Below are 12,260 nucleotides of genomic sequence, written 5' to 3'. Positions count from 1 at the left end.
GTTGTCGACTCAGTCACCTATTGCATCACTTCCTTTAAGGCTTCGGCCTCGTAATTGATCATTGTAGGCTATAATTGAATGACCTCTTTCATATATATATGATACCTCCACCACTGGGACGTGGCAACAATTCTCCAAATCCATATGGGGAGGGGGGGGGATCCTTGTGGACAGTAGGGGTTTACCCTAGACATAAATAGGAAGTAAAATCAGGAGAAGGAATGACCTCTCACAAATATTTATTTAATAAATCGTTTCAAATAACCCTCCCTCGTTAAATCAATGAGCTTGGTGTTTTGCTTTCAAAAATTAGTTATAGAAAAAGTCTAAACTGCAGAAAATAAACACATCCAAGCGGCCTTTTAAGGATACCTTGGAATATCTGTCTATTTTTCAACCATCGGACTCTAGTTTACGACAAAAACAACCCAATTTACGGCAGCTCCTTTGCCGCGTGAGCCACGAGTATTAGAAGGGGCGGTCGATAGCAACCACCATAGCAACCATGACGGTCAAGTGACTGGATTCAGCCCCGTTGAAAAAAATAGAATAGCCTACCTCCCTACACACTCAGTAGAAGATTAATGATATTTAAATTATTATGACCATGAAGTCTTTATTTGCATGGGTTTACATTTCGTTGTGTAGCATGGAAAAATCGGAGAAACACTCCCATTCAGAATGCATTGGTTTACACTTCGTTCTTTGGAGCATGGTTATTTTTATTTATTTATTTATTTTCCGTTTTTGAGGAGTTGAGGATTTTTCTGCAATAATCCAAAATCCAATGGAAAACCCGTTGGCTTTTTGTCAAGGGAACCGAGGGCGACGCTCACTTCCGGGTTTGCCAACATACGTCATCCCTCTCCACCACTCTATACTGTAAAAAAACATGTTCAAGATGAATGATAATGCATTCATTTATTCTTTATTCTGCCATAGTAACACGGTAAATAAATGGCAAAAATAGGCTGAGAACAAATTCATATTTACGATATTGTAGCGACCCTGGGACAGTTAAATAGTTTGTGTGTTATGTGTTGCATTGTATTTCGTTGTCCGTTATGCCAGTTGTTCTGTGTGCATGTATTGTAATGTTCTTCTTGTCAATCAGTGTGGGGGCGAATCATTAGGTCAGCTGGGGGAGGGCCTTGGAAGAACACGAGGGTGGGGGCCTGCACATGAGTGAGACCGTGTTGGGGGTTGCCGGGGTAACCGGGGTTTGTTTTGGGTGGGATTTCTGCCGTTGGTTACGGGTTTCAGTGACCTGGTTTTGGTTCATTAAAAGTTCCTTCAATTACTAATGACTCGACATCGTTATGTCACCGGCGAGGTCATTACAATATGTTCAATAAAACGTAATCACGGACAAAATACGTTTTTTAGACAAACGTAATTGAGAATGCCGAATAGTTCTCTGGGAACGTAATTTTGATGAGAAAGGGTTGCTCTGTCAGTTGTCAAAAAAAGCGCACGGACGTGGCCTCTATAGCAACGACCTCAGCGTCAGAAACTGAAGCCACTCCGAGCGCGTCGATTTCTGACGAACGGTCAGTGACTTTTGCTTCAGTTTCTGACGCAAAAGGGTACCCTTGCGCTGCTTTTTTCGACGCATGGGGTTTTCAGCAGCCATCGGGTCCCCCGTCAAAGGGTTATTGTAACTAGTTGAAAACCCCATGCGTCTAAAAAAGCAGCGCATGGGTACCCTTTTGCGTCAGAAACTGAAGCAAAAGTCACTGACCGTTCGTCAGAAATCGACGCGCTCGGAACCCAACGGAACCCAACGCTCGGCTACCCAACACTGATCAAAAAAACGATTGTTTCTCTCAATCAAAGCACCAAACAGGACAACTGATGCCCAGAGCCTTAACCCATACATGTTGTGTAATTAACAAGGACACGTTGGTGTAGTTGTGTTGAGGAATGTCACAGATGTCACTGTAAAATCGCCGTTATTGTGCAGCCATCGGCTCTTCCGTTAGCCAATGGGATGAATGCTTATAGCTTCATATATTGCCGTGGAGGGATTACATTGTAATGATTGGAAAAACCCCTGCGTCGAAAAAAGAAGCACAAGGTCCTCCGTTAGCCAATGGGATGAATGCTCATATAGCGTCTCTATGTGCAGCCATCGGCTCTTCCGTTAGCCAATGGAATGAATGCTCATAGCTTCATATATTGCCGTGGAGGGATTACATTGCAATGAGTGGAAAACCCCCTGCGTCGAAAAAAGAAGCGCAAGGTCCTCCGTTAGCCAATGGGATATGAATGCTCATAGCGTCTCTATGTGCAGCCATCGGGTCCCCCGTCAAAGGGTTACATTGTAACTAGTTGAAAACCCCATGCGTCTAAAAAAGCAGCGCAAGGGTACCCTTTTGCGTCAGAAACTGAAGCAAAAGTCACTGACCGTTCGTCAGAAATCGACGCGCTCGGAGTGAGAATGTGTTGTCTGAAGCGCAAGTGAGAAGCGCCAAGGGCAAGTAGCTTTGTGGGCGGTTCTATAGCGATGTCGCTATTTTACCGGTGCAAAAATTACTCTTGCGCCCGGCGCAAATCTAAAAAGGGTTGGTCTGAAGTAGCCTGATTACCCGTAGGTGTGGTTTGGGCGTAACGTGCAATAAACCAATGAGAGTGCCAGCTCCCATCCCCTTTAAGAGCCATGAGCGCATTTGAATCTGACGAGTTGATATTTTACAGCGCGTCTGCAGTCTCCGATAGTGGTGGATTTAATGATTTGTTTCCGTGACCCAGTTCGTGTGATTCAGTTCACCAAGAGGAGTCGTTCGCGAATCGTTTGTGTAAAGTTATGTAATTATAAATCAACAACTTTGGATATTTCTAAGTAGGTGTCTTTATTTTACCAGCCTTCATGGTTCTCCCGTTACACTTGTTCTGTCGTTCTCAAGTCTAGCTCCATCTGATCTAGTAACCAACACTGCCACCTAGTGGTCATAACATATAACATATACACAGAACATACATATCATTACATCCTCCTTTCTCTGAGGTTAAAAGTCAAATAATAGTAGGCCCAAGGCTATATCAAGACTAGCCTGGAAGTTACAACTAAACCCATTAAACACAGTAAGGGCTACCACACCTAAAGCTTTTCTTAGAGGTAAACAATTAATCCCTTTTTTCAGATAACAGGTTTTAGAAAGTAACCTTAATTGACTGTACTGTGTAAATTAACTGTACTATTTCTTTTTCAGGTAACAGTGGTAATGTACTGTGGCGCTGAGCTTTCACAAAAAAAAAAAAAATCCACAGCTAATGTAGCCGTTAGCACACTCAGGATCTCGTAATTACGAGATAATATCTCGTAATTACGAGATAAGGATCTCGTAATTACGAGAAAAGATCTCGTAATTACGAGATACAGATCTCGTAATTATGAGATAAGGATCTCGTAATTACGAGATAAGGTATCATATTTACGACATAAGGATCTCGTTTACGAGAAAAGGATCACGCCTCTCATTCATCAATAACGTTGCTGGCTAGCTGCAGGCCGGCAAAGATGACGCTATCCGACGCTATCGTATTTAATCTCCTGCTCGAGTTGAGGCATTGGGAAATATTGATGTTCCTTAAAAGTGAGGAGGGCATTGATATTAGTATGTCAACATTGCGCAGACATCTGAAGTCATTGGCCCGCAAAGATGACGCTATCCGACACTATCGTACTTTATTTCCTGCTCGGGTTGAGGCATTGGGAAATATGGATGTTCCTTAAAAGTGAGGAGGGCATTAATATAAGTACAGTGGTGGGTAGTAACGGATTACAAGTAACGCAAATGAGTAAAAAAGTACATTTTTCGGCTGACGAGTACTTTTCACGTTCCTTTTTTAAGTCTGTAATTTTACTCTTTCTCGAGTAAATATTTGATTTAGAATTCTACTCTTTACTCAATTACATTTTCCATTGTGCTTTCATTAAAATTAGTATTTTGATAAAAACATTATCTTTGTTGACTGTAATACAAGCGTACACGTTAGCGACGCGCTTTCTCTAGGTTGCAACGTGAGTCGACCGTTACGTTGGGACTGAGGACTAGAAACGCATGGATGCAGACGCGCAGGAAGATATTTTCGCCAGGGGGTGCGGAGTTACGGTCCACGTAGGCTATAGTTTATATAATTCTAAAGAAACTATGTTACACTGTATTCTGCAGACCACTCACAAACTTGTTCGTCATTGTCGTGTCTGGCTCTGTGAGTGTGCGTGCATGCTATGTGCGTAGGCTGGATAAATCTGATTGCCCAATCAGCCAACCAAGTCAGTCTCATTTGTGTTTAATTGGTTGTGTTCCTACAAAGCTCTTGCCTTTTGTCACATGCACAGAGCTTAATGCAATTGCTTTTGTTGTACAACTTGTGAAGAAATGTTTTAGGAGTGCATCTCTTTCTCTCCCTCACTCACTCACGCATTCTAACCAGCCGCGTGCCGTCCGTATGGGCAGATGGGGCGGCGAACTCCCTGCAAAAGCATGCTCCCAAAAAAAATAGTTCCTCAGTAAATCATTGCTCCAAGTTTATTGTTAATAATGTGATTGTCACATTAACTATCTATAGTTTCTGTAGGCTTTCCGACAATTTTTGGTCTGTTGATATCAAATTGATGGTGGTGATTCTAGTTGAGTTTAACGTGTCATGCAATGTGGGGCGGCGGAGCTCAACGACCGCGTCCCTCCGTATGTTTCTCACATAACCCTGCAGGCTGCAATAACGCCTCGTTTCCACATACGTATGTTTTTCGTGTCCGTGCTTCCGTAAATTTACGGAAGGAGTCGCTAGTGTTTTACGTACGGGCATGAATTTATTTACGGACAAAAGATGTTAGGAGAAATCAGCGGATTGTTTACTCCGGGTAGGAAATGAGTGCCCAAATGAAGGAGTTCAAGTAATAATAATAATAATAATACATTTAATTTAGAGGCGCCTTTCAAAACACCCAAGGTCACCTTACAGAGCATATAGTCATCATACAATTTTTTAAAAAAATAAATAAATAAGTACCTCGGGGTCTTGTTCGTGAGTGAGGGTACTATGGAGCGTGAGATTGGCCGGAGAATCGGAGCAGCGGGGGCGGTATTGCGTTCGCTTTACCGCACCGTTGTGACGAAAAGAGAGCTGAGCCGCAAGGCAAAGCTCTCGATCTACCGGTCGATCTTCGTTCCTATCCTCACCTATGGTCATGAGGGCTGGGTGATGACCGAAAGGACGAGATCGCGGGTACAAGCGGCCGAGATGAGTTTTCTCAGAAGGGTGGCTGGCGTCTCCCTAACTCGGATTAGAGCCGCTGCTCCTTTACTTAGAAAGGAGTCAGCTGAGGTGGTTCGGGTATCTGGTAAGGATGCCCACTGGGCGCCTTCCTTGGGAGGTGTTTCAGGCACGTCCAGTGGGGAGGAGACCTCGGGGAAGACCCAGGACTAGTTGGAGAGATTATATCTCAACACTGGCCTGGGAACGCCTCGGGATCCCCCCGTCAGAGTTGGTCAATGTGGCCCGGGAAAGGGAAGTCTGGGGCCCCCTGCATGAGCTGCTCCCCCCGCGACCCGACCCCGGATAAGCGGATAGGAGACCGGTACTTTGGAACATGAGGATCGACATATACAGAGATAAAAACAAAACCAACAGGCTTGGAAAGAGATCGCTGAGGAGTTTGGCCTGCAAGGTACTTAGCCTACAAGTTTTGTGAAAAACATAAAAACTTTCATACGGTATCTCCGTAAAACGACGGCGAAAGTTAAATTTTTTGAACGTATATTACGGACATACCGGACAGAAATTTTACGGAGGGGAGGAGTCTCGGAGGAAAAACGGACATTACGGAGAATCACATAGGAATGAATGGACTTTCGGTCGGAGACGGTTGGATCGCATACGAGAATGTACGTATGTGGAAACGAGGCGTAAGAATTGCAATCAGCGCTATAAGACGCCCATATGGTCGTAAAGTAGTCTGCCCCATGGTCATATTCTAGGACTGTTGTTGTCGAATTACTCCGCCTGTATCTTTCGGCATTGAAGACTATTTATTTATTTCAACAGGTATTCAAATTGCATACCCGATTTCATACCTTATTTAAACAGCTGTTATTGAGAAATATCTGATTTCAAAAGTGTTGTTATTGAGAGATTTGCACACATCGTCGGGCCAAGTTCCAAATCGAAGGTCTGCTTGATTGATGACTTGTATTTCTACTTTTCATGTATTTGCAATGCACTCGCTAAGCCTGTTGTTAAAATAAAATATGGAAGAAATAACTTCCCTATAAGGGACATCATATGACGAGTGTTGCGGATGGCACTTCAAAAGCGTGCAGTAACATTAGGCTATTAGTTTATTTCTTACTCACAATTAGTTTAGTTAACATGTTTTAATGTAGCTCAAAATATATATGTAAAAAATATATATAAATTGTGGGTGTGGTCACACGCAGTAGTTTCTGCCACACCGAAATGAAGGAGCACCGCACGCTACTGATTCTAACACGTTATGTATTTTTCACTGATCCAAGCACTCCAATACAAAAATGTAAAGTAACTTGTAATTTGAGTAACTTTAAAACAAAGTACTTTTTTACTCTTGCTCAACAGGGCTCCAGAGTGCGCCTAATTTGGGCGCACATGCGCCTAGAATTCGGGGTAGTGCGACCAAATATTTTATTTGGGCGCACCGGTGCGACTGAAAATGTATCTGGTATAATTATTATTATTTTTTTTTTTACAGAGCAGTCTATTCATAATATTGTAATAACCACGGAAGAGGCAGTGAATGAAGTATTGATTAGACAGCGATTTATTAGACACCTAATAAACCGTTGGAACACGCAAGACCGGTAACAATAGCAACGCCGGTAAACAACTCAAAATTTGGGTGCACCATAAATATGTGCTGGTGCACCCAAATTAAAAATGTAGGCTCACCAGTGCACCCAAGGAAAAAGTTAGTCTGGAGCCCTGCTCAAGTAGTTTTTCAAATTGGAATATTTACTTTTACTTAAGTAGATTTTGAAGGAGGTAATTTTACTTTTACTTGAGTATAGATTTACAGTACTCTACCCACCTCTGTATAAGTATGTCAACATTGCGCAGACATCTGAAGTCATTGGGACTGTTCAGGAGAAAAGCCCAGTCGGACCTGCTACAAGTGGCTCTCTTCCTGCAGGAGCAGTTGAACCAGTACGGGATGCTTGTTCCATCATTTGATGTGCCAAAGCCCCTCGAATATTGATGCGTTAATTGTTCAGTGGAACCCAGAAGTGGAAATGTTGTTGTCGTGGTGGTTTAAAGGGCATGTGGCTGGCCCCTCACATTGCAGCTCTTAAAAGTTTAATACAGCAGTGCATTATGTGTTTAACTTTATACTATGCATTATTGTTCAGAAAACGTCTTACCTCAAGCTCTTTTCCAATTAATGAGCTAAATTGTTTTTATACAAATCAATAAAATATTGTTTTTGTGGGGAAATAGAATTTTTGTCCCACTGCCCACATTAGATTTGGTTTTAATATTGGCTGTGACAGTATGTCACATAATTAATGTATTCAAATTTAAAATACTATGTTCATAGAAAAGGCAAACCCTGTCAGTTGTTAAATTATTTAAAAAAAACCTTCACAGTGGTATAATGAGCACATACCACTGACTGAAGTGATCTATTGCTTTTATACAACGGTTACTATTATTGCATAACGAAAGTCATAGACACACTACATTTAACCCTCATAAGGTGTTCGGGTCTGTGGGACCCGTTTTCAGTTTTTAGCTTTATAAAAGTGATACAAATAATTATTTTTTTTAACTAAGATTCATTGGCTTTGGCTCATTTTCTGTGAGGAACATAAATCAGAAAACATTTTCAAGGACCCCCCCCTGTATACCCCCCCCATCACATTTATATTACACACAGGGTGTTCGGAGCTAGTTTAAGTGTGGAAATCATAGGTTCTGTGCACCCTCATTTTCCCTTTCTCCTCTGTGTGTGTGTGTGTGTGTGTGTGTGTGTGTGTGTGTGTGTGTGTGTGTGCTCCTCTGTGTGTGTGTGTGTGTGTGTGTGTGTGTGTGTGGGGAGAGTAAAGCAGGTGAATGGGCCCTTGGTGTGAGCACCCACAGTGTGCACCCACTCTTCCCGCACAAGGTTGCAACATTGGAGCACCCAACACTATCTACACCCATATTCCCCCACATTTCACCCTCTGTCTTGCGGGAACCAAGCTTGGGGATCTGACACTATAAAAAATCTCTGTCAGCGTGGTTCCATACCACAACTGATCAAGATGGCAAAGCGATTCTCTGTTCAGACTGCCTTACAGTTGATATTTGAAGAGACAGAGGGTTTTGATGGTGATGCAGAGGAAACAGTTTCAGAAAGTGAGGATAACATTTCTGAAAATTCAGAGTCTGACACTGAGTTTGAAGAGGAGGATCAGCATCAGCCAGCTCCGAAACGTAAAAGACAAATACACAATATACATAATACATAATAATATAAAACACAATATACATGCAACCAGTGCAAAAAATACATATGCAATACACACACAGTGAGACTCTGCCCCTCATGTGTGGTATAGACTGATATACGTATAATGGCGGTGTTCAAAGGCTTTAATGTGTTGTTCAGACATATGTTATTGAGTATGTTTCAATTTCTAAAGATGTTGATAATTTCCCAGTTATGCCTGTTTTATGATGCATTTCCTTATTTTATTACATGCTAATACGAAAATAAACAAAAACGAGTGGCACCTCTATTCATAAATGTGATTTAACAAAGGTAAAGGGAACAAATTTAACATATGTGTTGTTTATATTACTTGCAATTGGGTTGAGGTAACCATTTGGTGAGTATTTAAAAAAAAAGTTAGATTATGTTGAATTAAAAGGCCTAAAATGCAATGGGTCCACCAGACCCAGCAGCACCTCCTGTGTAACAAAAAAACAAACACCCTATGAGGGTTAAAAAGAACAACAAGATAGTCAAAGTAGCTTTTTTATTAAAGAATACAAAAAAGTAGTCCCTCCTGGCTGCCCTCAAAATGCACGACGGTCGCTATGCAACACACTTTAGCGTCCCTCCGAGAGAAGGCTCGCTCGGCTAGAGCGGTTCGCCGGCAATTTATCCTATGGAGCAGTTCACTCGCCGATTTTAGGCTTCAGAAAACTGTGCTACTGCTTTTATACATTATGCAGAGTTCTTCAGGAAAGTGATCGAATCCAAAGGAATAGCTTTTAACAGTTACTTTATTTGGTAAAGTATTTTCGGTATGGTAAACTATGACTATGAAGCAAAAGGAGATTGAAGATGTATTCTAAACACGTGCTGAGCGACTCCCAGCTGACCAACTTATTTAACCCTATCCGTATGGGCTGCCGAGAGTTTCTGAAGTCAATGTGGGTCTGTAGGTTGTTATGATCTGATCAGCGCGGTCCGGAAGTAGTGGGGGGAGCCGATGTGAGATAATCTTCGGTATTTTCTCGCCTGGTCTGTGATGCTGCCTTCTGTGGCTAAAGTATTTATTACAGTCTTCAGTAGGGTCTTGCTCCCCTTGTGGCTATGTATGGTATTTACGGCTTATATGTTTGGTCCTGCATCATTGGATCTATGTGTAGGTAGCTTAGATTCTTAAAATACGTAACAATTATTATATTATATTATATATATATCATTATTATACATTTCCACTTCAAGGCGCGGAGTGATACTTTCACAAAATGATTGGGCGTCATAGCAGTTATGTATACGCACATTATACAACAGTTAGGAACCAATCAGATCGCTGGATTCAGGCCCCCCGTTGTATAATATCATATAAAGAGCTCCGGGAGTCGCAAACGGCAACAATCACTTTCTCCTCCATGCTGCAGTTCACCCCGGACTGCACTGCACTGTGTTGGCCGGCTGAACGCTGTTTTTCTGTTACGTTACACATGTCACTCAGTGGCCAGGCTGTTGAACGCCGATTGGCTGTCATCACACGAATGTCGCGTCAAAGTTTAAATATCTTTAAAGATTGATAGATTGCGGGGAACATAGGACCCTTCTCCCTGAAAAGGGTCCTATGTTCCCCGCTTTTCCGAAAAAGGGTCCTATGCTCCCCGGTATGTATGGCTCAACCCGGTCTCACGAAAAGTCGTGACACTGTCACGTTATTTAATCTATTGAAACGTGTTCAGGATCACGTATTTTCAAAATTTTCGTGTTTTAAAGCACAAATTTCAAACCCATGTATTTCAATTGGAAGTATTTGTCGTGTCACCAGCACGACTTCCAAACTAAGGTTCTGTGCGGGAGCGTTCTCCCTAGTGTCCCCTAGTGTCTTAATATGAATTGTATGTCTTGATGTTTTGATCTAGCCATAGATCTATTGTCTTGTTTTTGGCTATGTGAATGGAAGTCCGCGTCGATGCCTCGCAAGTCCAGTGTCGCGAGCGGACGTGACATCTAGAAGTCATACCGTATAATAATGGGTTATCATTAATATTGATGCGTAGGGGTTGATTATAACTCTTGTTTATTGTTTATACCACAGTCTGGGGGAATACTCGTATTCTGATTGGCTGCAGGGTGTGTATTATCTCCTGATATAGGCTACAGACACCTGCTAAGTAGTTCCAGTCAGTGTTTAGATTCTCTGCCCGAGCGTTTTTACTTTTATTTTATCATTATCATAAATTAGCCTAATCTGAGGAGAAATCTATGCCATAAACAGAAATATTATGGGTCTTTATTACACGGGTCTTCTCAATGCCGTGGAACGCTCCGTTCACTTGCATGGGTCCGGGGATATCTCGGGATTGGTTTCTTTATTAATCGAATGGGAAATGCAATAGGTCTATTTTAGGACCGAATCACCGTTGAACTCGTTTCTAATAACATTTCTAGCGAGAAATATACTTTTTACTTGCATAATCTTTAGTCAGTGATTACGTCTGATCTTTAGTTTTATAGTTATTAGGAAGATTTTATCGGCTCGCTCGCATGTTTCAATGACGTCAGGTTGCTAAGGACGCTGCTTTCGCTAAACTAGCACACACACACACACACACACACACACACACACACACACACACACACACAATGCATTTCGCTGCAGATATTCCCTCAATCATTATTACTTTCAAAACGTTGGCCAAGGTGGAATATCCTTTTTATTTGGGCTGCTTCTAGGACATTTTGGGTGGATTTTGAACGGTATGTGGGCGGGACGTTTTTTGCAGGACCTGGCAACCCTGCGCTGTTGCCCGGGGTGCTGAAATGCTCCGGAACAGATCTGGATCCACTATGGCCAAAAGACTTGTATGCCCCCCCCCCCCCCTTAAATAAATTCTATGGCAGAATAAAGAATAAATTCATGCATTATCATTCAACTTGAACATGTGTTTTTACAGTATAGCGTGGTGGAGGGCTGACGTATGTTGCCCAACCCGGAAGTGAGCGTCGCCCTGGTTTCCCTTGACAAAAAGCCAACGGGTTTTTCCATTGGATTTTGGATTATTGCAGAAAAATTAGCATCTTTGAAGCACCTCCTCAAAAACTGAAAATAAATAAAAAGATCAGTGCTCCAAAGAACGAAATGTAAACCAATGCATTCTGAATAATAATAATAATAATAATACATTTAATTTAGAGGCGCCTTTCAAGACACCCAAGGTCACTTTACAGAGCATATAGTCATCATTCAAAACTATGTAAAACAGACTAGGAATAAAAGAAAAACAGAGGTTAAACATGAAGAATAATAATAATTAATAACCCTCAAAGACGCCTACAGTGAAGGGGGGACCTCACTAACCACCACCAATGAGTAGCACCCACTTGGGTGATGAATGGGAGTGTTTCTCCGATTTTTCCATGCTACACAGAACGAAATGTAAACCCATGCAAATAAAGACTTCAAGTTCATAATCATTTAAATATCATTAATCTCCTGAGTGTGTCGAGTGGTATTCTATTTTTTTCAACGGGGCTGCATCCAGCCACTTGACCGTCATGGTTGCTATGGTGGTTGCTATCGACCGCCCCCTCTAATCCTTACATGGTTCTAAAAACCACGCGGCAAAGGAGCTGCCGTCCATTGTGTTGTTTTTGTCGTAAACTAGGGTCAGATGGTTAAAAAATAGACAGATATTCCAAGGTATCCTTAAAAGGCAGCTTGGATGTTTTTATTTTGTGCAGTTTAGACTTCTTCTATAACCTATTTTTGAAAGCAAAACACCAAGCTCATTGATTTAACGAGGCAGGGTTATTT

At 41.9% G+C, this 12,260-nt stretch overlaps 1 long non-coding RNA gene across 1 annotated transcript in view; it reads right to left on the bottom strand.

Annotated features, from left to right (window-relative positions):
- Positions 1–4,420: 4,420 nt before the first annotated feature.
- Positions 4,421–12,260, bottom strand: part of LOC132457190 (uncharacterized) — a 419,436-nt gene continuing 411,596 nt past the window's right edge. Inside the window, exons 2-3 of the long non-coding RNA XR_009525583.1 lie at positions 5,911–6,012; positions 4,421–4,720 (exon numbers count right to left, since the gene is read on the bottom strand). This is a non-coding gene — a long non-coding RNA (uncharacterized LOC132457190). The remainder of the gene's footprint in view (positions 4,721–5,910; positions 6,013–12,260) is intronic.

The sequence above is a fragment of the Gadus macrocephalus genome, chromosome 5 (genome assembly GCF_031168955.1).
Source record: "Gadus macrocephalus chromosome 5, ASM3116895v1".
NCBI classification, from domain to species: Eukaryota; Metazoa; Chordata; class Actinopteri; order Gadiformes; family Gadidae; genus Gadus; species Gadus macrocephalus.
Note: the sequence above shows the minus strand (reverse complement) of the source record. Positions and strands in the feature narration are given on the sequence as shown.